Below are 25,320 nucleotides of genomic sequence, written 5' to 3'. Positions count from 1 at the left end.
CATCCAGTCCCATCACTTCATGACAAATAGATGGGGAAACAATGGAAACAGTGAGAGACTTTATTTTGGGGGACTCCAAAATCACTGCAGATGGTGACTGCAGCCATGAAATTCAAAGACGTTTGCTCCTTAGAAGAAAACCTGTGACGAATCTAGACAGCATATTAAAAAGCAGAGACATTGAAAGCATTTCCTCTAAAGTCAGGAACAAGACAAGGGTGCCCACTTTCACCATTACTATTCAACATAGTTTTGGAAGTTTTGGCCACAGCAATCAGAGCAGAAAAAGAAATAAAAGGAATCCAAATTGGAAAAGAAGAAGTAAAGCTCTCACTGTTTGCAGACGACATGATCCTCTACATAGAAAACCTTAAAGACTCCACCAGAAAATTACTAGAACTAATCAATGACTATAGTAAAGTTGCAGGATATAAAATCAACACACAGAAATCACTTGCATTCCTATACACTAATAATGAGAAAACAGAAAGAGAAATTAAGGAAACAATTCCATTCACCATTGCAACGGAAAGAATAAAATACTTAGGAATATATCTACCTAAAGAAACTAAAGACCTATATATAGAAAACTATAAAACACTGGTGAAAGAAATCAAAGAGGACACTAATAGATGGAGAAATATACCATGTTCATGGATTGGAAGAATCAATATAGTGAAAATGAGTATACTACCCAAAGCAATCTATAGATTCAATGCAATCCCTATCAAACTACCAACAGTATTCTTCACAGAGCTAGAACAAATAATTTCACAATTTGTATGGAAATACAAAAAACCTCGAATAGCCAAAGCAATCTTGAGAAAGAAGAATGGAGCTGGAGGAATCAACCTACCTGACTTCAGGCTCTACTACAAAGCCACAGTCATCAAGACAGTATGGTACTGGCACAAAGACAGAAATATAGATCAATGGAACAAAATAGAAAGCCCAGAGATAAATCCACGCACATATGGAAACCTTATCTTTGACAAAGGAGGCAAGAATATACAATAGATTAAAGACAATCTCTTTAACAAGTGGTGCTGGGAACTCTGGTCAACCACTTGTAAAAGAATGAAACTAGAACACTTTCTAACACCATACACAAAAATAAACTCAAAATGGATTAAAGATCTAAACGTAAGACCAGAAACTATAAAACTCCTAGAGGAGAACATAGGCAAAACACTCTCCGACATACATCACAGCAGGATCCTCTATGACCCACCTCCCAGAATATTGGAAATAAAAGCAAAAATAAACAAATGGGACCTAATTAACCTTAAAAGCTTCTGCACATCAAAGGAAACTATTAGCAAGGTGAAAAGACAGCCTTCAGAATGGGAGAAGATAATAGCAAATGAAGCAACTGACAAACAACTAATCTCGAGAATATACAAGCAACTCCTACAGCTCAACTCCAGAAAAATAAATGACCCAATCAAAAAATGGGCCAAAGAACTAAATAGACATTTCTCCAAAGAAGACATACAGATGGCTAACAAACACATGAAAAGATGCTCAACATCACTCATTATTAGAGAAATGCAAATCAAAACCACTATGAGGTACCATTTCACGCCAGTCAGAATGGCTGCAATCCAAAAGTCTACAAGTAATAAATGCTGGAGAGGGTGTGGAGAAAAGGGAACCCTCTTACACTGTTGGTGGGAATGCAAACTAGTACAGCCACTATGGAGAACAGTGTGGAGATTCCTTAAAAAACTGGAACTAGAACTGCCTTATGACCCAGCAATCCCACTGCTGGGCATACACACTGAGGAAACCAGAAGGGAAAGAGACACGTGTACCCCAATGTTCATCACAGCACTGTTTATAATAGCCAGGACATGGAAGCAACCTAGATGTCCATCAGCAGATGAATGGATAAGAAAGCTGTGGTACATATACACAGTGGAGTATTACTCAGCCATTAAAAAGAATACATTTGAATCAGTTCTAATGAGGTGGATGAAACTGGAGCCTATTATACAGAGTGAAGTAAGCCAGAAAGAAAAACACCAATACAGTATACTAACACATATATATGGAATTTAGAAAGATGGCAACAATAACCCTGTGTACGAGACAGCAAAAGAGACACTGATGTATAGAACAGTCTTATGGACTCTGAGAGAGAGGGAAAGGGTGGGAAGATTTGGGAGAATGGCATTGAAACATGTAAAATATCATGTATGAAATGAGTTGCCAGTCCAGGTTCGATGCACGATACTGGATGCTTGGGGCTGGTGCACTGGGACGACCCAAAGGGATGGAATGGGGAGGGAGGAGGGAGGAGGGTTCAGGATGGGGAACACATGTATACCTGTGGCGGATTCATTTTGATATTTGACAAAACTAATACAATTATGTAAAGTTTAAAAAAATAATAAAAAATAAATAAAGGAAAAAAAATAAATAAAAAGCAGAGACATTACTTTACCACCAAAGTTCCGTCTAGTCAAAGCTATGGTTTTTCCAGTAGTCATGCATAGATGTGAGAGTTGGCTGTAAAGAAAGCTGATCCCCGAAGAATTGATGTTTTTGAACTGTGGTATTGAAGAAGATTCTTGAGTCCCTCGGACTGCAAGGAGATCCAACCAGTCTATCCTAAAGGAAATCAGTCCTGAATATTCATTGGAAGGACTGATGCTGAAGCTGAAGCTCCAGTATGAGCTTGACCACCTGATGAGAAGAACTGACTCATTTGAAAAGACCCTGATGCCAGGAAAGATTGAAGGTGAGAAGAGAAGGGGACAACAGAGGATGAGATGGTTGGATAGCATCACTGACTCGATGGACATGAGTTTGAGTAAGCTCCGGGAGTTGGTTATGGACAGGGAAGCCTGGCGTGCTGCAGTCCACGGGGTCTCAAAGAGCTGGACACCACTGAGCTGACTGAACTAAACTGAACTGCTACTATTTGACCAAATAGCAACTGGGCAACTGACAATTACACTATAGCGCCATCTAGCTCCCACTACCAGAGCCTGATGTCCTACTCCCAGCCTGGTTGAGTGTTTAGGGTTAGTTATTACCCAATAACACAAGGGCTTCCCTGGTTGTTCAGTGGTAAAGAATCTACCTGCCGATGCAGGAGACCTGGGTTCATTCCCTGGCTTGGGAGGATCCTCTGGAGAAGGAAATAGTAACCCACTCCAGGATTCTTGCCTGGGGAAATCCCATGGATAGAGTAGCCTAGTGGGCTACAGTCCATGGGATCCCGAAAAAGTTGGACACAACTTAGCCACTAAACAACAACAACTATACAGTGTAACTCAGCTGATTGCCATTAAGTGAGGATGAAGCCAAGCGAAATCCCATAGCAGGTTTATGTTTAATAATCCATATTTAAATTTTGCTGGCTACATTTCAAACTAGTTTTCCAGTAAAAATACAAAGGCTTAGATCTTCCTTGTTGACCATAGGTTAAACGCTGCTCTGGGTTAGTTTTGTTAACCAAATTTCCACAGAGTTTGCATCAATTACCTCCTGCCCTCTTTGGAAAGGCTGTCAGGAGACAGTGTTGCAGACTTAAATCTAAAGTCACTAGATCACTGATTTTGCAAATCCCCAGGACATTTATAAAAATCCCTAATGAGGACACTTGGTAAAATTGTATTTTAATTCACTTACATGGAATAACAGAGTTGTTCACAGAGTATGTGTGAAGAGGAATGTTGAGAAGGAGGTCATATAAATAAAATAATGAATGGGTGCCACACTTGTAGAAGATCAAAGATCCTTGCTGAAGGCATGATCTAGAAAAAAGTCGAAGAACAAAATTTTATGATGCTTCCACATAATAAATTCTTTACTAAAGTAACCAGTTGTGGAGGGTTATGCCTGCTTTCTATCACTATTCCTGGCTAGTGCAGGGGAGGGAAAAGGGGGCACTAAATGTCAAAGGGACAAGAACACCAGAATTGGATATCTTCCCTCCAATAAACAGTGTTATGGTGGAAAGATCACAGCTTTTGGCTTACAGACTCGGATTCAAATATTTAAACAGGCACTTTCTAGATGTTTGGGAAATTAACTTACCTGAACTGTTCAGCGTTATTGCAAAAAGTAGTGGAGATAATGTCTGTAAAAATATCTAAAACTATGTTTCTGGAAAAACAGTGTTTACAACTATGTAAACACTATTGAAACATCAAAAAAGAGTATAATTGCCTACTGGTATGTTTGTGGGCATCATTAGACTGTACTTATTTGGATTGCTGGTAATCTGGTGATGATTTGAGTCAGTGATTTAAGAGGGGCCAAAGGTTCCCTACTGCATTACCTTTCGTCTGCGTCATCCGGCTTCCAAAAATAGGGCCAGTGCATCCTTTAACAGGAATAGATGTCTAAAATAGCTGAAAGATGTGTAAGTGTCAAAGTCGTAAGTATGAGGAAAATTAACCTGAAATAGAAGCGGAGAAGAGTTAGGCTGTGTCACTGTATTCAGCAATGGGGCGAGTGCTTGTGTACAAGATTCCTTCTGGCTTCAGGGGGACAATTTGGTAGGGAAATAAGCAACAGACCCACTGCATCTGCAAGCCCGAGGTTCCCGCACGGCCTTTCCTTTCATTAGCTGTGTGGATAGAAACGCATCTAGACTCCTGGAGACTTGACTACCTTATTTGTAAAACAGAAATTATATTTTTACTGCCTCTCAAGAATTGTCATAAAAAAGAAAGAGAACAACATATCTGAAAGTATTTTGCCCTTCTCAGTGATCAATCCACCCCCAAGCAGCAATGGCTGAAGCCAAAATCCAGCAGCTTCTCTGATTCCTGTCTTTCTCCCCATCACCAACCACCTCCAAACATCAGTAAGTCCATTCACCTCTCCTCTCTGAATACATCCTGTGTTCAGGAACACATCCACTTTCCATGCAAGGCTACTATACGAGCCTCATTTCTGAACTCCTGTTCACACACTGACCTTACTAAAAAGCCTTCTCCAAACAAGAGTCAGAATGACCTTTTTAAAAAATAAACCAAGAGAGAACTAAATATTTCATACCTCTCTGTGGAAGGATTCAATGACCTTATGAAATATTCTTGACAAATAAATTAAACATTATTAGCCCTGACCACTTCTCCACTCATATCCAATTCTTCACTGCACTTCACCTACTGGGATCCAGCCTCTTTGGCCTAACCTAAGGTCACTATGGTATTCTAGCTTTTTACCTAAAAGTTATACAGGTTTAGCACTTACATTTAAGGCCTCTGATGATCCATATCAAGTTTATATTTATATTTAATATGAGGTAAGATTTGAAGATTTGGGGGACATATAAATATCCATTGTTCTCATACCATTTGTTATAAAGATTATCCTTTCCCCACTGACTTGTTTTGCCTCCTTTATCAAAAATGAATTGACCATATATATATATGTGAATTCTATTCCTGGACACTAGTCTATTCTCATTGATCTACATCATTATGTATTTAGGTGTTGTTGTTTAGTCGGTAAGTCATGTCCGACTCTTTTGTGACCCTGTGGACTGTAGTCCACCAGGCTCCTCTGCCCATGGGATTTCCAGGGCAAGAATATTGGAGTGAGTTTCCATTTCCTTCTCCAGGGGATCTTTCTGACTCAGGGATCAAACCCACATCTCCTGCAGTGGCAAGCAGATTCTTTACCACTGAGCCACCAGCGACCCCTGGACTGAAGCCTACAGGCTCCTTCGTCCATGGAATTTTCCAGGCAAGAGTACTGGAGTGGGGTGCCACTGCCCTCTCCGAAATATATAGAATCTGTGTTGTCTTGATTACTGCAACTTTATATAGCAAGTCTTAAAATCTAGCAATGTTAAAAGCCTTAAACTTTATCCTTCTTCAAAAATGGCTTTGACTGTTATGAATCCTTTGTTTTTCAATATAAATTAACATATCAATTTCTAAAAAAAAGAAAAATTGCTGTCTCCTAGTCCCTTTGTACGCCACTGACCCACTGACTTATTTTAATTCTTGTATAATTTTTTAAAAAATACTTATCATTCTATTTTTCCCCAGTAAAATACAAACTTTATAAAGGAAGGGAATTATCTACTTTTTCTCCACTATTATCTTTAGTTCCTCAAATAATGCCTTTTGCATAATAGGTTTTCAATAATATTTGTTGAATAAATGAGTTCACTAGTCTTAGAAGTCATTTATCTTATGAAAACCCCTATTGTTTTGAAATATCTCCCTTGCCATTGAAGAAGTCAGAGCTAGAGCACCCTTCCATAGCCTCTTCATGAATTAGAAAATTTTTCAAGGCTACCACCATCTCCTCCATACCTAGAAAGACTGACAGTAGCCAAAATGTAATAAATAGAAGGAACATTGGCCTGAAATTTGGAAGATCAAAATGTCTGATTCTGCTCTGCCACTAACTAGGAGCATGACCTCAGGAATGTCACTTAACCTCTTCAGACCCTTTTTTTTTTCAATCTGTAATTTGGGGATTACAGATTGCATCCCCACATGCATTGTGGGAATTCAATGAGATAACAATGTAGTTTTTTTTGCACTGCCTGTCATATAGCAAGTGATCAACAATCATTATTGTTATCATTGTGTAAATGATTATAACTTTTGGAAGTTTCTTTAGGGTTGTTTCAGGAAATCTTAGGGCTTCCCTCATAGCTCAGTTGGTAAAGAATCTGCCTGCAATGCCGGAGACCTTGGTTCAATTGCTGGGTTGGGAAGATCCACTGGAGAAGGCATAGGCTACCCACTCCAGTATTCTTGGGCTTCCCTTGTGGCTCAGCTGGTAAAGAATCTACCTACAATGTGGGAAACCTAGGTTTGATCCCTGAGTTGGGAAGATCCCTTGGAGAAGGGAAAGGCTACCCACTCCAGTATTCTGGCCTGGAGAATTTCATAGACAATACTGTCCATGGGGTCGCGAGGAGTTGGATATGATTGAAAGACTTTCACTTTCACTTCACTTTCAGGAAACATTGAAAGCTAAGGAAAAAACAAAGAGAAATAAAACAAATAACAAACTTTTCAGAAGTAAGGGTTAGGGAATTATTAGTAACTCTGGGCCTGACTGCCCTGGTATGACTTGTACCACTTCCAGTATGAGAAGAAACTTAGCTCTCTCACCCCTTGTTAGAAAAGTCATTTCTCAACCACAAACCTCCTTTCCATAAAGTAAGATTCAGATCTTCACCAACAGACGCTTTCATTCCCAAATGTCTTCTGCATTTTACCCAAACTGCTTTTCACTGCAGGACTTGGTTCCCTAAATGTCAAAGAGATATATCAAATCAGCAGTCCATTCAGGCGTGTAAGCCTTAGTTCTTTAAAATCAGGCTACATGAAGTTGGTGGCCTCCCTTGTTAATGTCACTTCCCTGGTGGCTCAGTGGTAAAGAATCCACATGTAATGTGGGAGATACAGATTCAAACCCTGGATCAAGAAGATCCCCTGGAAAAGGGAATGGCTACAGACTCCAGTATTCTTGCCTGGAAAATCCCATGGGCAGAAGAGTCTGGTGAGCTACCATGGGGTCTCAAAGAGTCAGACACGACTTAGCATCTAAACACCTACTACTAGTACTTGCTAATGTCATTATTTGCTAGAAACAAGAGAAGAATGGGCAAGAAGGAAAGAAAGCTGGGAGATAGTGAGAGTTTAGCCTGCTATATGTGAGACTGTATTTGTTCAGGTGTCTCTGTGTGTGTGTGAGAGAGAGAATACCTGAACCATCTCTTTCTTTTAAAAAAAATTATTTGTTTATTTTAATTGGAGGCTAATTAATTTACAATATTGTGCTGGTTTTTGCCAGACATCAACATGAATCAGCCACGGGTGCACGTGTCCCCCCATCCTGAACCTTCCTCCTACCTCCCTTCCCATCCCATCCCTCTGGGTTGTCCCAGTGCACAGGGCTTTGAGTACCCCATTTCATGCATCAAATTTGCACTTGGACCATCTCTTTCTTAAGGGCTACACCAGGAACTCGAATCTTCTTCTGTCTTCTAGAATATGGTTGGAACCCGAAGTAGTAGACACTCTGCACTGCAGTTAGGATGGTGTAGACATGACAACTAGCCAACTCTGCCCATCGTTTGGCTGAAGCACTGGCCTCAGTTAGGTGTAGAAGGTGTAGAAGCAGCCCAGCTGGGCTGGCCTCTACTGAAAGGCATTCAAGGAATGTGGGAACAGAGACTATGTCTCCCAGGTTGAATGACCTAACTTGACTCTCATTATTGGAAGGGTCCAGATAGGAGATGGGATCTCCATACTTCCCAGGGAAGGAGAGAGGAGAGAGTGGGCACAAAGCCCTGTTATGACGAAGCTTTGGCACTTTTCAAAGGAACTGGGACTCTCACTGCTAAACACTGATAAATGTCCTGGGGCTGGATAACTTGAACCAGAGGAGTATAATCAGTGTAAGAGGAGAGGTGGATCTGGTCATTGGCACACAAGTAGCTGCCCAAAATTCCCCAGGCACAGGCTTCCAGGAAGAACCCTGAGCACCACAGGGCAGGGGCATAGTTTATGGTTCACCACCCTCTCTGAGCACACAGGGGATGCAGAACACTGCTAAGAATAGTCTCAGTTTCCTCCACAGTGGATTACACATGAAAAACCAGACAGACTAGAAAAAAAAAATTTTTTTTTTGGACAGGAAAGGGCTGGCCCTGCTTTCTTGCCTCTCATTTGCCAAACACTTGTTTAATACATTCTCCTGCTCATTTCCTCAGGCAGGTGCTGGGCACACAAGAAGGCGGAGCCCAGGAAAGAGGAGGCAGGAGCAACTGACAGCACCCTGTCACCACAGGTCACCTTCAGGACAACTAGGAAGGACCACGTCCTCGGAGCACAGTACACAATGCTCCCAAAATTGAACTGTTCAAAACTAAAGATAATAAAGCCCCCAGAAGCATTGCCTAGCTGTAGCACTCTGTGCTTGTAAAGCTCAAACCATCAGAGTTCAGAGCATGTAGGATGCTCCACTCTAGTTCCCACAAGGTAGAAGACAGCAACTATCTCCAAGGTACCCAGAGGAAAAGGTAAGGAAAACAAGACAAGGGGAAGGAGCCTAGAAGCCTTGAGGTCCTCCTTTTCCAGGGTGGTCCCACCAACCACTCTGCTGGTGCTCGTCCCATCTCTGGTTAAACACAGAAAGCCTGCTAGAATGTCAGCAGCAATCCTGACAGAGTGATTTCTCATACGGCACCATCTGTCCCCTGCAACTGCCACAGCTGTGGCAATGGTCCCTCTGCTCAGCTTTTGGAGCAATAATAACTCTACTCTTGCTCTTCTATATGATACAATGACTCTTCAAATATCTGGATATGACTACTAGGCAACCTGAGTGCATCCTCAGCCAGTCTGTGTATCTTCTCCTTCAGTCAGTTCTCAGCATCTTAACTGCTTGTTTTTTCCCGGTCATTTCAGCTCCTGGGCATCAGCCTGAGGTGGGAAGGGACCACCCTCCTTCTTGCATCTGACAGGCAACAGGTCTGAACTCCCTTCTGAGAACTGGGGAAAAGGAAACCCCTGTGTCAAGCAGTGTAATTTCTGAGCCTGGTATAACATTGCCTATTGAGGGAGAAATCAGAGAGAAGTAGTTTGGCCTTCTCTGTGGTATGGCACAGGCTTTCCAGGTGGCTCAGTGGCAGAGAATCTGCTTGCCAATTCAGGAGACATAGGAGACGTGGGTTCAATTCCTGGATCAGGAAGATCCCTGAAAGGAATGGCAACCCACTCCAGTATTCTTGCCTGGGAAATCCCATGGACAGAGGAGCCTGGTGAGCTACAGTCCCTGGGGTCACAAAGAGCTGGACACAACTGCGCATGCACACATGTGGTATTGTACAGATAGAATCCAGGAAGAAGCTGCCTTAGGTTATTGTAGACATGCACTGGAATAAAGTTTAATACTCACTTTTTCAAATTTAGAAGCAGATTTTTCCTGTCCCTCTTATTTTTGATGATGGGGACAAGGGAGTACTCCACCCACCACCTACTGTGTGCGCACAGATACACACACACACACACATACACACAAACACAATGCTATACTAATACTCTGCAGAAGAATCAATATGCTTACTGTGTGTCCGAGGTCACCCAGGAGCTGGGCCAGGAAGCACTCTGAAAAACAACCTGTTTTTCTAGAAGACACCTGACACTGAGAGGGAACAGTTAATCTGAGAGCTTCTCATTGCTTCACAGCAAAGTAAGTGGGATTTCCCCCGGAGAGAGCAGGCTTCTACCTTGACACAGCTTTCAAGTATAGCTGAGAAGAAAGTACAGTTAATTTAGCTAAGGAGCTAAATAGTGTTAAATGACCTCTAGGCGGCTTTCTGCAAGGAGTTCTAACACACCACAAAAGAGCTGATTCTATCCCGTGAGAGACATGCTGAAGCCCCCCACACACGCACACTTATCATCCATCATTTGTCAACTAGGTCTCCAACACCCACTTTGGCCATCTCTGCTCTTTCTCTAGGTTTAGAGAGGATCTAGATAAAGGTCTATTTTCAGCAAACACCTACTCATCTACTGCCTTCCTTCTCGTGTATTTTCTCCTCCTCAGTGGGTCTGTTCAGGTTTCTCTAGGGCATTTGAGCATTAAGCCCTGTGCCTTTTGTGCTACTGTCTTTTATCTGATTGTCTTCAACATTTGATCCATGACTTTATGTGCATTAGGGATAAAGGCCTGAATCAAAGAAATAGCTATGTAGTTAAAACAAAATAAAACACTAAGAACAGAACCAACAGTGTAGAGACTACTAATTAGGGGGAAATTATATAGCAAACGTTTCCTAGTTGGTGGCTTAGAATTCTAAGTACATTTTCTCATAGTAACCATGATATGCACTGCACGAGATGTAGATGAAATGGTATAATTATTGTCCTACTTTGAGTAAAAAAGATCCTGGGAACTAGCCTGAGTACCTTATCATTTTTATAACAATATCTCATGGGAAGATACCCTCCTGTTCTTATTCACCATGACCCCTTCCTGAAATGGCAAACATGATTGGGTTTTACTTGTTTTTATAGGACAAGAGACTAAATGAATAAATTCTTTCATTCGTTCCTCAAGCTTTTGTTAAATGCCCACCATAGTCAGATGCTCTGCTCGGTGCCTATAGAGACAGTTCTCACCATTAAGGAGCTCAGCTGATAGAGACAGATAAATAGAGTGTCAGAGTATTATGTGATGGAGCAGAATTGTGGTTAAGGACATTAGAAGTGTGATAAATACAGAAGAAAAGATCTTGTGGAATACCACTAAAGGAGCTGATGGGGGAAGCAAAGTCTTCCAGGAAAACTGGGATGAGCCAAGAGAGGATGCTAGAATGACATCACAAAAGCCAAATAACAACACTTCAAGGAGTGAGTGGCAATCGTGCCCCATCTATTTAGGCATCCACTTCCTCTCTTTGGAATGGATGTTGCCAGCACAGACCTCTCACCTGAACTCAGAACATTGACCTGTCCACTCCGCATCTCCACAAGGATATCTAATAGACATCCCATCAAAAAACCCAGCAATTGGGGGGTGGGGGCGGGAAAGAGGTTGGATAAGAATAAGAGAATGGTCTTGAAATTTTATCTGTTAGAACTAGAACAAAACCCTAAGGTATGGAGGATGTCAAAAAAAGCTTCAGGGGAAGATGAGCTATAAGATTTGTTATTGTTGTTGTTGTTTAGTCACTAAGTCATGTCTGATTCTTTTGCGACCCCATGGACTGTAGCCCACCAGACTCCTTTCTCCATGGGGTTTCCCAGGCAAGAATACTGGAGTAGGTTGCCATTCCATTCTCCAGGGGATCTTCCTGGATCAGGGATTGAACCCATGTCTCCTGCATTGGCAGGTGAATTCTTTACCAATGAGCCACCAGGGAAACATGAGCTGTAAGATACAGCTTAGGAAAAGATAAGAAGAGGAGAAGTCTCAATTTTGAAAAGAAGAGTTTGGATCCTTGAACAGTTTGTTCTTTAACCAAAACTTGACAAGTCAGATGATACATAAGTTACTTAGTGCAGAACTGAAGTTCACAAACATTTGTTCTGCCCTTTTGGTGTTAATTATCTAGTCTAAGAGAAAATCTTCTCCTATTAATTAGAATGATTCTCATTTAATAGACAATTTCATCAAGCATGGTCAGCTATCAAGACAAGAAGCTTAGGACAAAAGGGATCATTTGATTCTTCTGAACCACTTATTTTTATTTGAAAGGTTAAAATCTAAAGAAGCCTTAAGAAACTCCCATTTCCCAAGCATTGTTTCATAGGATAACCTGGGAACCAACAAAACATCACTGAATCATCTGGTTACAGTGGGTCGGAGCCTAAATTTTTTAATTGAGAAAATTGAGGTGCAGCAGGTGCTGCTGACATTTAGAGCAGTAAGCATCCTGCTTCTTTGTAAATGCACTTAATAAGAAGGGAATTAAAAGACTAATGCATCTCAACACAACTTCCTGTCAGTAGATGTTCAGCAAACCCTTTCCAATGTAAGGGACTCTAATGTTAACTTTTTAATTGGATTTAATTGCTTCTCAGAGGTTCACATTAATAACATTTTATATGATGCGAAATGATGGAACACTGTCATGGATAAAATTTTATTTTTGAATCAATGAAAGAATACATGTCCCGGTGCATGTGGACACTGCTTGAAGATCTTGTCCCTGCTTCCCCTCACTTTACCCTGCCCACTCCCACCTCTGTCCTCCTTGCCATTGCCCAATGAGGCTTTCTGCAAATGTTGCTTTAACATGCTTATCTTTTAGGATTTTTTGCTTCTCTTTACAGCTGTTATAGTTTCTCTAAGACGAAAGGTAACTTGATAAATTATTTCACATTAGATATTGGGGATTTTTTTGATGTGCTGACTTCTCATCACATTTCAAAGAGATTAAATAGCTATTAAGGTATTTTGGCCCCTGAAATGTACAGGCTGGAAAGGGAAATTGGGGTTCCAGGAGGTCTTCCTCCCCACACTCCTCTTCAAGTCATAATTATACAGGGTGGAGTATACTAACCCTTTTCAGGAAAGGGGGTGAGAAGAGACAAAAACTGGACCCTAGCCATCTGTTGGCACTTCATAGATATAGTCCAGGTCTAATTTAGGTATTTAAGCTTGAACTTCCCTTGTAGCTCAGTTGGTAAAGAATCTGCCTGCAATGCAGAAGACCTGGGTTCAATTCCTGGGTCGGGAAAATGCCCTGAGAAGGAAGGAAATGGCAACCCACTCCAGCATTCTTGCCTGGAGAATCCCATGGACAGAGGAGCCTGGCAGGCTACAGTCCATGGGGTCAAAAGAGTCGGACACAACTTAGTGACTAAACCACCAGTTTTCAATCTTTGCAATTACTTCCCCCACACCCAACCAATGTTTTCACCCTCTAAAACAGTTATTTCATTTCCACATTAGTTCTTACCTTGTTCCTCCTGCCTTGCCCCCAGTTTCTGTCCTCTAGACTGGTGTCTGGAAAGACTTTGGAGTCAGAAAACCTGGAATTAAGTGTGGCCTACCATTTGTTAGTTGAATGACCTAGAGTTTTCCCCTTAATTTCTTTGACTCTCTGTTTCCTCATGTGTAAAATGGCCACACTAATAATAATTACTCACAAGATTATTACAGGGGTCAAACTATGTGATGGATGTGAGAGTACAGCTTTGCAAACCTATAAAGCCCAATAGGTATTGTACCAAAGAAGAAAGTGCTCTACTCTGAAGGTTCCTGACTACATGATGCTGACATCCTGGCACAGAGACTGACCTGGGTGGACCCATGTCTCAGGAGAAGCCAGGTAACGTGCCCATGAAAGATCTTTCAGGGGGGAAGGTGACTATGAATCCACCAGCGACTCTCCTGGGGGACTCGGGGCACATTCAAAAAAGTTAGCACTTAAAAATGGGAGGAAGGAAACAAACAAATGAAAACATGGACAAAGGGAACAGCAAGGCAAAGGACTGAACAGGCAGAATCTGTTAAGGAGAAAGAAGGTGGCAACAGGAAGAAAGGCAAAGGGTAGCAGGGCCACCAGCGCAGAGAAACACTGGGACAGAAATTAACAGATGCGCTGCTGAGTGGATAAGGAGACCAGATTGCTCAAGTTACACCAAACCTTAAGTGACCCAGCTCCTGAACAACAGTCTCTGTGTGGTCTGGCATTCTAATGCTTCCTTTCCTTCATGAGGCCCATGCAATGTGACTCCTATTTTCCTTATTTCCCTGTGTACACTTAAAACAAATCTTGTTACCTGAAGAAAGACCAATGGACTTCATTCTTCCAGCATGAAAGAGCCTAATATTCAAACGGTAAACTTTATTATTTAAGGCCATTTTCTTCTCTCTTGTTTGCCCCCAAACCCTTGGATTATTTACTAGTGATCATTTAAAAAGATCTAGCAAAATGTCATGTTTAAAAAAAATCAGTATATTGAATAAACAAATAAATATGATCATAGCTAGATTTGAACAAATAACATTCATGCAATTGAAAAGAAACTAAAATGGTAATATTCATAAACTCTATGTTTGACTTTCAGACTTGCCTGAGGAAGCTCCAGACCTATCATTGTCTCAAAGTAATATATGTGAATGTTCAAGGCACTCTCCTAGGAGGAGAATTCATGGATTGGCTTTAGGGAATCTAAGAACTCCATGAAACTATATACAACACTTGGAAAGTATATGCTTTGTTTCTTTCCATGGATTTCATCACATTCTCAAAACCCACTGACTTAGATGTTCCTAACTCCTTCCGGGGATCTCTTTAAACCTCTGGATGTATCTTACAAATTTAATCTTCTTTTATTGATCATCTCCATAGCTTGGTCCTTTCAATCCTAGTTATATAATAGCACTTGCTTTCTACCTCCTCCTCAGCCCACCTTTGCCTTCCTCTTTTCTCTTCCCTCTTTCTTTATTGGTCTCTCCCCTTTGCCTTTTCTAACTCCCTCTCCAGCTTGCCTCTTTCCTCCCATTCATGTGACTTCCATGTTTCTTGCATCTCAAAGCTAAAGAGGGTGCAACTTCCCCACTTAAAATATTTCAACTAAATCTCAGTCCATCTCCTCATTCCTCCTTTTTTTTGGTAGATCTATCTCCACCCCTCCCCTCCGGCAAGTGCCTGAAGAGTCACACAGTATGAGTCACTGTGATATTAATAATGTCCTTTGTGTGGGAAGATGACATCACTAACCCACCATCAGTGGGCCATGTGCCCTTGAGCAATTTTCTCTATAGTAGGAACAGTGGGCATTGATGTCTTCCCACGCCCGAGCTCACTGCCCCTAAGAATAATTTTAAGAATTTGGGGGTATAGAAGCTGGACCCAGAATAGAACAAAGCCAATTTACTGTCTCCTAAGGTTTTGATCTAGGGCTGGAATAGTCTTAGGAGGCCCATGTCCCAAACTAGAAATAGTCAAAATATTTTAACTGATTTTATTTTATTTTTTTGCTTATGGTTAGTTTTGATTATTATTCTCTAATTTGAAAGAGATCGGGTGCTTCCCAATGATAAAGTCCTCAATGATAACATTCCCAGTTAGTGAGCATGGGTATGTTACATCACCTTTAATCTTTCCAGGATTAAATCCTCAGGAAACTGAAAATCACTGAGATTAAGTAATTTACAAAAGCCACTGAGCTAGTAAGTAATAAATCCAGCACTGAATCTCCTTTTCTTTCTATGACACCATGCTGCCACATCTGCTACAGCTTCAGTCCCTCTCTTCTAGGATGCTAATAAAATGAACCTCAAAATATGGCCAAAAAGAGCCCCTGAGCAGCTTAAGTGACTTGGAGGTCCTCCTCTGGCTGACCTTCCCTTTCATAGTTACTTGCCTACAATGAATCTCAGACTCTTTCAGTCGCTGGAAATCGGATGGCTAATTTGTCCTCAGAGTTCTAAGTGTACATTTTTATAACTTGCTCTCTTATCCGTGGCATGGAAGTAGGATCCATTTCTGGCTTGCCCGTACTGGTCACTTATCTGCTCTAATTACTTGGATCAGCTAGTGCAGGAAGCAGCGTAAGCCACCTAGGAACAGTTTGTTTCCTTTCTGTCATGCCTGGAGAGTGATCTCTTGTTGACTGGAGTCAGCTGTGCTGTCCTAATGCTCCAAGATCAAGTGAGGGCTGGTAAATATCGGTCTGGTGCTGTGCTCTGGTGGCATTTCATCTGTGTCCTCCTTCACTACCTAGATTGTAAGCAGGACAGACACTGCCTCTATGTTGATTATGGTGATGATACCTACAATGACAATAATAATCATAGAAAACATACTATTTGATGCTGATGATATACCAGGAAATACACTATATGATTGCTGAAATGAGATTCCATAAGAGGTCTACTGACTTCAGACACTACATTTCCTCACTACTCTATATCGTTTCCCAAATTCTCATACGGGAAATTTGGGAAAAGAGAGAAAGAAGCCTCTTCTAATTGTAGGTCAGTTTTTCAGCTTTGAAGATTAGAGAGAACTCTCAATGAATTCTACAAACATTTGTTACATGCCTACTACATTCTAGCCTTTCTGCTAAATGGGATGGAGATTCAGAGATATATATTTTTTAAAAATTTTAATCTAGCTTAAGAGACAAATATGCAAGGAAAAAGACTTTCAAGATGAACTGGGGCAAGGGAGGGGAACTAATATAAAATATAGTAGGAACCCAGAGGAAATAAGATTAGGTCTGATTAGGAGAATCTGGACTAGAATTTCTGTGGAGACTGGCATCAAATTGGTCCTGGAAAGGTAAAAAAGATTTCTGTACATGGAGAAGAGGAAAGATATTTTCCACATAAGGAATCCACCAAAATTACTAGTAATCACAGATATCATTGTTGGATATAAACTATATACCCACCATTGTTCATAATAATCTATTGATTATTAAATCCCCATAGTAATATCAAGGATGAGTTATTACTGTCTCCATTTTACATGTCAGAAAAGTAGTGTTCTTGGAAATTTAAGTGGCTTGGCTAAGTGCAAGCTAGCTAAGGCATCTCTGGCTCAATATCCCACATCTTCCCTCTTCTCAGTATTGCCTTCACATCATATTTGTGTTGTGTTTCAGAGATGGGGATGTCATCCTTGTATAAGAACCACATTAATCAATCTATGAGGGTTTTTTTGCTCATTTAAATAAGATTTTCTTCGTTGTCTAGAAAAAGATGCAGAAATAAATTGCTCAACCCTAGTCAAGGCATAATAAAAAATAATAGTATTATAACAGTATTATTATTATGTTTTCTCATATGTATTGAGCTTTAGTATCTGCCAGATACTGTTCTGAGTACCTTACAGATATTAATGAAATCATCACTCACAGCCTACAGAGAAGGGCATCAATACATATCCACAAATCTAGGTTACAGGCTCACCTCTTATCTCATTTACTTTGTGCAGCTTTTAGCAGAGGTGGAGGTCAGAGGAAGAACATTTTCTTTGAAGTCTATTTTATTTAAATTCTATCTAAACTTCAGTCCTTCCCAGCTGCCTCCTTCCCTGGGGCCCCTCCTCCCTTTCACGAAAATTCAGTGCCCACTTCTGAATCCAGTCTATTAGTGTCCCTGAGCAAATGGATTCCACTGCAATGCAGAGCAGGCTCTGCTGACTGAGGATTCCAAAGGTCCCCAAGTCTCCTCTGGTGTAAAGGGCAGTGACGTGGATTGCATAGAATGGCTGCCAGCTTGGCTTAGAATACATTTGGATGCTTAAAATACCAGTTCAGTCAAAGGCTGGCCTGCCAAATGAATGCTGACTGGCAGGAAGCACAGACATTCCAGAGAAAGCTCCATCTCTCTTTAACCCGCAGTTCTCATCCGGAATTCACCTCAGAGTTTGCAACAAACAGCCAAGAGCTTCAAGATTTTTTTGTATGTGTGTGTGCTGCAATAAAGAGATGAGAAAACGAAGGGAGCTGAGGGTGAACCCTTTCCTCCCTGAGCCTTCAGCCTGACCAGAGAAAACACACACCCGTGCTAACTGGTGTCACTGTCAATGAATGGTCACTGACCTACCTGAGGCTCCCTGGGACCCTTCCCATCTTCTTATCCCTAGTTCATTCAGTCCCCTTCTCTCTTTGACAAGAATTTCATATCTTTTCCTCCTATCTTAAACTTCCAACAACTCCCTTAATTCTCAATGGATGACATTGCCTCTTATTTCCTGTAAGAATTAGAAACAACCAGAAAAGACCTTCCACATGCTCCTGCCCAACAATCTCACGGAAGCTCTGCCTATGAGCTATCTCAGCTCCAGTGTCAATGCGTGAACTATCCATGGTCCTGGCTGAAGTCAACACCTATATTGTGCTGTGGGTCCCATCCCCTGGCACCTTCTCAAGAATTTTACTTCCTCCAGTGTTTCATCTCTTTCCCACATAATACATTTTCCTATCTGTATACAAACACATTGTTGTTTAGCTCACTTTAAGCCCATCTGTCAATCTCACTTCTGCCTTCAATTACTGCCCTGGTTCCCTGCTCCCCTTTATAGCAATGGTCATCAGAAGTTGTCTAAATGTGTTGTCTTCCCTGCCACTATTCTCATTCTCTCTTGAATTCATTCCAATCAGACTTTTCTCAGCATGCCTTAAAAACTGCTCTTGTCAATATGTTCAATCCCTTTCACACACACACAAACACCCTCAGAGGTGATTGAGTTAATTCTCACGGTTCATCCTACTTGACCTAACAGCAGCATTTGACGCTAAGTATCATGCTTTCCTTTCTGAATTTTTCTTCCCTTGAACATCAGCCCTGGTTTCCTATCTACTTCATTAACTCCTTCTGAATCTCCTCTGTTAGTTCTTACTTATATCCATGGCATCCCAGTGTACACAGGACCAGAGCTTGGCCTTCAGATAGCTTCAGCACCTGTACTCACTCCCTTGGTGATCTCCTCCAGTCTTATAGAATTAAATGCCATATCTGTGGTGAGTATTCCCTGTTTTATTTGCTGTTGCTGTTCAGTCGCTAAGTTGTATCTGACTCTTTTGCAACCCCAGCCTGCCAGGCTCCTGATCCATGGAATTTCCCAGGCGAGAATCCTGGAGTGGGTTGTCATTTCCTTCTCCAGGGGATCTTCGTGACCCAGAGATTGAACCTACGTCTCCTGCATTGGAAGGCAGATTCTTTACCACTGAGCCACCTGGGAAACACCCAAATACTATTTTAGTAGCATCTTAATTGGTGTCCCTGTCTTCACACTTGCATCTTTCAGAGTGACCTTGATACACTATAAGTTATATTGTGTCATTTTTCTGCTTATAACTCTCCAGTGGCTTCCAGCTTCAGAGGGGGGAATAGGAAAAACTAAGCTCTTTACTATAGGTAAACTGGCCTGAAAACTTAGTGATACAGAAATAAACGTAGCAAGGAGTTTTGAGGGAGTAATGGAAACAGAAACCTTATGAGCTGAAAAGTTAATTAGAGATGATAAAATGGAAGCAGCCAGAATAAGCTACTGTTTCAAAAACAGTGAAAATCACTCAGTCATGTCTGACCCTTTGTGACCCCATGGTCTGTAGCCCACTAAACTCCACTGTCCATGGAATCCTCCAGGGAAAAATACTGGAATGGGTAGCCATTCTCTTCTCCAGGGGATCTTCCTGACCCAGGGATCGAACTTGGGTCTCCCACATTGCAGGCAGATTTTTTACCATCTGAGCCACCAGGGGAGCCCATTTCCAGTAAATAGAAGGAAAATAAAACGAGAGAGTAGATGCAGGTAGCTTAGGCGTAAGTAGGTATTCTTCCATAAGATAGAATAGATGTGCATGTATTTTTATGTTAAGGGTAGTTATGGGAAAGGAAGAGGTAGTTACTAAAAAGAGACAGTGTTATAGCCCCAGAGGAAGCAGAAAGGGGAGAAAACCTGGAGGTTCAGTTGAAAGAGGCAGCTTCTGACAAGAGGCAGAACATACACTGTAATGAGGCAGAAATAAAGGAAAAGATTGGTTCAATGCAGGTAAGCTTTTTGGTGACAGGGGTAGAAATCAAAGGTAATAAAGTGATCAATGTGATTTCAAAGTTTCAGTAATACTGATCACACTCATTGAAGAAGCTAATGTAATTTTAAAAATCAATACCAAATTTGTAGCAAACATATACTAGTAAATTAAAGCAGAGGTCAATTCTGGATGAATTTTCCTTCTTTAAAAAAAATAGTTAATAGTTTAATATTGAAATATTAAAGTTCTGGAGCACATATTCTAATTTGATATCAAGTCTCTATCACAATGTAGAATATCAATGTTTCCAAACTGGTGGTGTGCCAAAACCAAAGATTCAAAAGTAGATTCCAATAAATTTATTTTATTAAAAACAACAATGTCAGGTTTCCATTGTTATTTTAAAACATCAATCAATAAACTTGTTATTTAAAGTTTTTCATCACAAAATATAAGCTTAAAAATGCCCAAGTCATACTAAAACATATTACATAGCAGTCAGGGAACTCCAATGAGCTTGCTGATAACTCAGTAAATCAGTTTATCACTCAGATAAACAAGGTTAACTACTGTGCATGTTTTTACTAGTATGCAGGTTCACATTTGTTCTTTCCTAATCATATATTATTTGATGTATACACATAATGAATGTATAGCCATGATTAACCATCATGAAGGTAAGTCATGTTACTGTTAAAATATAGTAGGTTATTAGAGAGCATAAGAATTATAAGAAGCTTGTAAACTTTCCTCAAGATGCTCTTCAGCAGACACATGTTAAATGTATTTGTTCCAAATCCTCTTGCTTTCCCTATCTAGGACTTCCCTGGTGGCTCTGATAGTAAAGCATCTGCCTGCAATGTGGGAGACCTGGGTTCAATCCTTGGGTCAGGATGATCGCCTGGAGAAGGATATGGCAACCCACTCCAGTACTCTTGCCTGGAAAATTCCATGGATGGAGGAGCCTGGTAGGCTACAGTTCATGGGATTGCAGAGTCGGACACAACTGAGCAACTTCACTGATTCACTGGTTCCCTATCTTGGCAAACGCTGCACTATACATTCAGTCTTTGGACACTGAAACATTTGAATCTTTCTATTCTTTTTTCTCTCTCAACCCCCATACACAATCAATCAATTACATCACCAAGACTGAAGATGCTTCCTCTTTAACATCTCTTGAATAAAATCTCGATCTCTCCTACAAGCCTCAGTGCAAGCTCTCATCACTTGACAAGATAACTAACATTTTCCCCAATATCCTGCTTCCTGTGTAATTTCCTTCCAAGCTATAGCCATACTGCTTCTACTACTCCAATTCCAAACTTTTGAGAGTTTCCTACAGCTTTCAGGGCAAAGCTCAAACTCCCAAGTAAGATTAAACCACTAGGCCCTGAATGGTGTGACTACTACCTGATTCTGATCTTATTCCTCCTGACTTTATCCTGCCTCTCATCTTATGTCAAGCCTATATATGTTTCAATAAAGACAACAATGAATGCCTTATAATACAATAGCATGACCAAATGCTATCCCCTTAACTGGAATTCCTCCCATCTCCAATGACTAGCTAACTCCTATTTTTTCTTCAAAGCAGAGTTCTGAATTTGATATATACTTTAAGGGTTTTGTTTTTGTAGGAGGAATAGGTTTGTCCTAATATAACCCTAGCCTTCCTTCTGATCACCCTTGATTCAACAGTGTGTATTTCTAGAAATTGGAAAACAACTGAATGCTTCTTATGAGAGAGAACTATAATACAAAGAATTGGTCAGGATAAAAGGATGATATTCTAAAGAATAGCAAAGAGAAACAAGAAAGCTTTACTCAGTGATCAATGTGAAGAAATAGAGGACAACAATAGAATGGGAAAGACTAGAGATCTCTTCAAGAAAATTAGAGATATCAAGGGAACATTTCATGCAAAGATAGGCATAATAAAGGACAGTAATGGTATGGACCTAACAGAAGCAGAAGATATTAAGAAGAAGTGGCAAGAATACAAAGAAGAACTATACAAAAAAGGTATTAATGGCCCAGATAACCACGATGGTGTGATCACTCACCTAGAGCCAGACATCCTAGAATGCCAAGTGGGCCTTAGGAAGCATCACTACAAACAAAGCTAGTGGAGGTGATGGAATTCCAGTTGAGCTATTTCGAATCCTAAAAGATGATGCTGTTAAGGTTCTGCACTCAATATGCCAGCAAATTTGGAAAACTCAGCAGTGGCCACAGGACTGGAAAAGGTCAGTTTTCATTCCAATCCCAAAGAAAGGCAATGCCAAAGAATGCTCAAACTACCACACGATTGCACTCATCTCACATGCTAGCAAAGTAATGCTCAAAATTCTTCAAGCAAGGTTTCAAAAATACATGAACTTCTGAATGTTCAAGCTGGGTTAAAAAAGATAGAGGAACCAGAGATCAAATTGCCAGCATCTGCTGGATCATCGAAAAAGCAACAGAGTTCCAGAAAAACATCTACTTCTGCTTTATTGACTATGCCAAAGTCTTTGACTATGTGGATCACAGCAAACTGTGGAAAATTCTTAAAGAGATGGGAATACCAGACCACCTGACCTGCCTCTTGAGAAATCTGGATGCAGGTCAAGAAGCAAGAGTTAGAACTGGACATGGAACAGACTGTTTCCAAGTTGGGAAAGGAGTACATCAAGGCTGTATACAGTCACCCTGCTTGTTTAACTTATATGCAGAGTATATCATGCAAAATACTGGGCTGGAAGAAGCACAAACTGGAATCAAGATTGCTGGGAGAAATATCAATAACCTCAGCTATGCAGATGACACCACACTTATGGCAGAAAGTGAAGAGGAACTAAAGAGCCTCTTGATGAAAATGAAAGAGGAAAGTGAAAAAGTTGGCTTAAAGCTCAACATTCAGAAAACTAAGATCATGGCATCGGGTCCCATCACTTCATGGCAAATAGATGGAGAAACAGTGGAAACAGTATCAGACTTTATTTTCTTGGGCTCAAAAATCACTGCAGATGGTGACTGCAGCCATGAAATTAAAAGACACTTGCTTCTTGGAAGAAAAATTATGACCAAACTAGACAGCATATAGCAGGGACATTACTAGCCAACAAAGATCCATCTAGTCAAACCTATGGCTTTTCCAGTAGTCATGTATGGATGTGAAAGTTGGACTATAAAGAAAGCTGAGCACCAAAGAATAGATGTTTTTGAACTGTGGTGTTGGAGAAGACTCCTGGGAGTCCCTTGGACTACAAGAAGATCCAACCAGTCCATCGTAAAGAAAATCAGTTCTGAATATTAATTGGAAGGTCTGATGCCGAAGCTGAAGCTCCAATACTTTGGCCACCTGGTGTGAAGAACTGACTCATTTGAAAAGACCCTGATGCTGGGAAAAATTGAAGGCAGGAGGAGAAGGGGACACCAGAGGATGAAATGGTTGGATGGCATCACCGACTCAATGGACATGAGTTTGAGCAAGCTCTGGGAGTCGGAGATGGACAAGGAAGTCAAGCATGCTGCAGTTCATGGGGTCACGAAGAGTTGGACATGACTGAGCAATTGAACTGAAAAGGGTAAGACTAGTGGCATATCCACCTTCGAAAGAGAAATGCACCGGAAGTATTGAATACCCTATTCTGATGTGACATAACATGGATTTTTCTTCATGCCTATACTGAAATATGTCCTTGGCTATGTTTTAATAATGCAGCATATCAACTTTCTTCTTTAAAAAGAGGTAGATGTAATTGTACATAACTTTTTAAAAGATAGTTATAGAAATACAAAATATACAAGAGTTAAACAGTAAGAAACAAAAGTAATCTTGCTTTGGCAATTCAGAAGGTACTAGAAATCTCATGATATAATTCACTAGATTATAGATGCTCAAAAATATCTGATTGGACAGAATTCTGTAGATAATAGAATGGCACCTAAGTACTCGGCTTCCCTGGTGGCTCAGAGGTTAAAGTGTCTGCCTCCAATGCAGGAGACCCAGGTTCGATCCCTGGGTTGGGAAGATCCCCTGGAGAAGGAAATGGCAACCCACTCCAGTATTCTTGCCTGGAGAATCCCATGGATGGAGAAGCCTGGTAGGCTACAGTCCATTGGGTCACAAAGAGTCGGACACGACTGAGCGACTTCACTAAGTACTGTATCTATAGGTCTCAAATTTCCTGGGACAAGTCTGTTCCATTTAAATGAAAATAAAAATTCCTATTCAGATCATATGCCCTTATTTAATGCATAATTTATTTCTATTTCAACTCTGGGTACTTAGTTTAGGAGTTTAGGGGGTACAAGTCTTAATCCTCTATTTTCTGGCACTGAATCATGAAGGAGAAATATAAGATACTTCTTTTCCCAACTTTTAACATATATTTCAAATTCTGTCTCCTCCACAAGGCTTTCTGGAAAGTGAGATGCTGACAAATGTGCAATGACCAGCTTTCTAGATGAGTGGACAGAGAAAGAAAACTGATTTATAGTATTTGCCAATTTTCAAGGTGTAAATACTCTTACTATGGCCACTTTCAAACTACCAATGGTTTAACAGTCAGTTTGCAATATTGACATATATTTAAGTTAACTCATGAGAGCAGATTCAAGTCAGCTCCACAATATCACTGTTTCCAGCCAACACTGGTCCACGGTGCTTGTCTGAGCTCTGATGCATTCATGGCCTATGCCATCCCACAGTAATCCCCACACCACACTTACCGATGATCACCTTGTACTCTGACACAGTTAAAACTTACCTGAATTTTGTGCTTTTATAAAACACTAAAGGTTAATAAATTCCTCCATTCTTTTGTTCCTCCAAACTTTGGGGTTCTAAAGTAGATAACCACATGGTCCTCCAATATTGTTAATATTCTGAAATTAGATCCTTCCTTGAGATTCTCATTCATCTGCCTCTACAATGCCAAGTCTCCTTCCTTTCTTTTCTTTGAGACATTACTTGCGTGTGTGTGTGTGTGTGTACATAATTCTTTTTATCCCAGAGTGTTTATATCCCAGAGTGCAATTGACAGGTCATAGAATAATCATATTAAAACAAAACAAAACAAAAAAACTACCAAGCTGTTTTCCAGAGTGGGTGTATCTTCCCACCAACAAAATATGAGAGAGCCAGACTTTCTGCATCCTTGTCAGGATTTGGTATTGTCATTATTTTATTTTAGCCGCTCTTTTTTGTATATAGTAATAGCCCATCATAGTCTTCATTAGCATTTGCCTGATGGATAAAGATGTTTAATATTTTTTTTAGTGCTTATTTGCCATTTGTACCTCATCTTTGGTGAAATGTTTCTTAATGTCGTCTACCTGTTCTCTAATCAGATTGCTTATTTTTTCACCGTTGAATTTTGAG

General features: G+C 40.6%; 1 long non-coding RNA gene and 1 other non-coding gene across 8 annotated transcripts in view; one reads left to right on the top strand and one right to left on the bottom strand.

Moving 5' to 3' along the window:
- Positions 1–10,326, bottom strand: part of LOC129652985 (uncharacterized) — a 43,864-nt gene extending 33,538 nt beyond the window's left edge. For 4 of the 7 annotated variants that reach the window (XR_008714887.1, XR_008714882.1, XR_008714883.1 and 1 more), the window contains exons 1-4: positions 9,318–10,053; positions 7,135–7,239; positions 4,292–4,411; positions 3,640–3,764 (exon numbers count right to left, since the gene is read on the bottom strand). This is a non-coding gene — a long non-coding RNA (uncharacterized LOC129652985). The other 3 variants (XR_008714888.1, XR_008714884.1, XR_008714886.1) reach the window with 3 other exon arrangements.
- A 13,569-nt stretch (positions 10,327–23,895) lies between these two features.
- On the top strand, positions 23,896–23,967 carry TRNAW-CCA (transfer RNA tryptophan (anticodon CCA)). Its single transcript has one exon. It is a non-coding gene; the product is annotated as a tRNA-Trp (tRNA).
- The last annotated feature ends 1,353 nt before the right edge of the window (positions 23,968–25,320 follow it).

The sequence above is a fragment of the Bubalus kerabau genome, chromosome 5 (genome assembly GCF_029407905.1).
Source record: "Bubalus kerabau isolate K-KA32 ecotype Philippines breed swamp buffalo chromosome 5, PCC_UOA_SB_1v2, whole genome shotgun sequence".
Taxonomy (NCBI): domain Eukaryota; kingdom Metazoa; phylum Chordata; class Mammalia; order Artiodactyla; family Bovidae; genus Bubalus; species Bubalus kerabau.
This window is presented reverse-complemented; position numbering and strand designations above follow the sequence as displayed.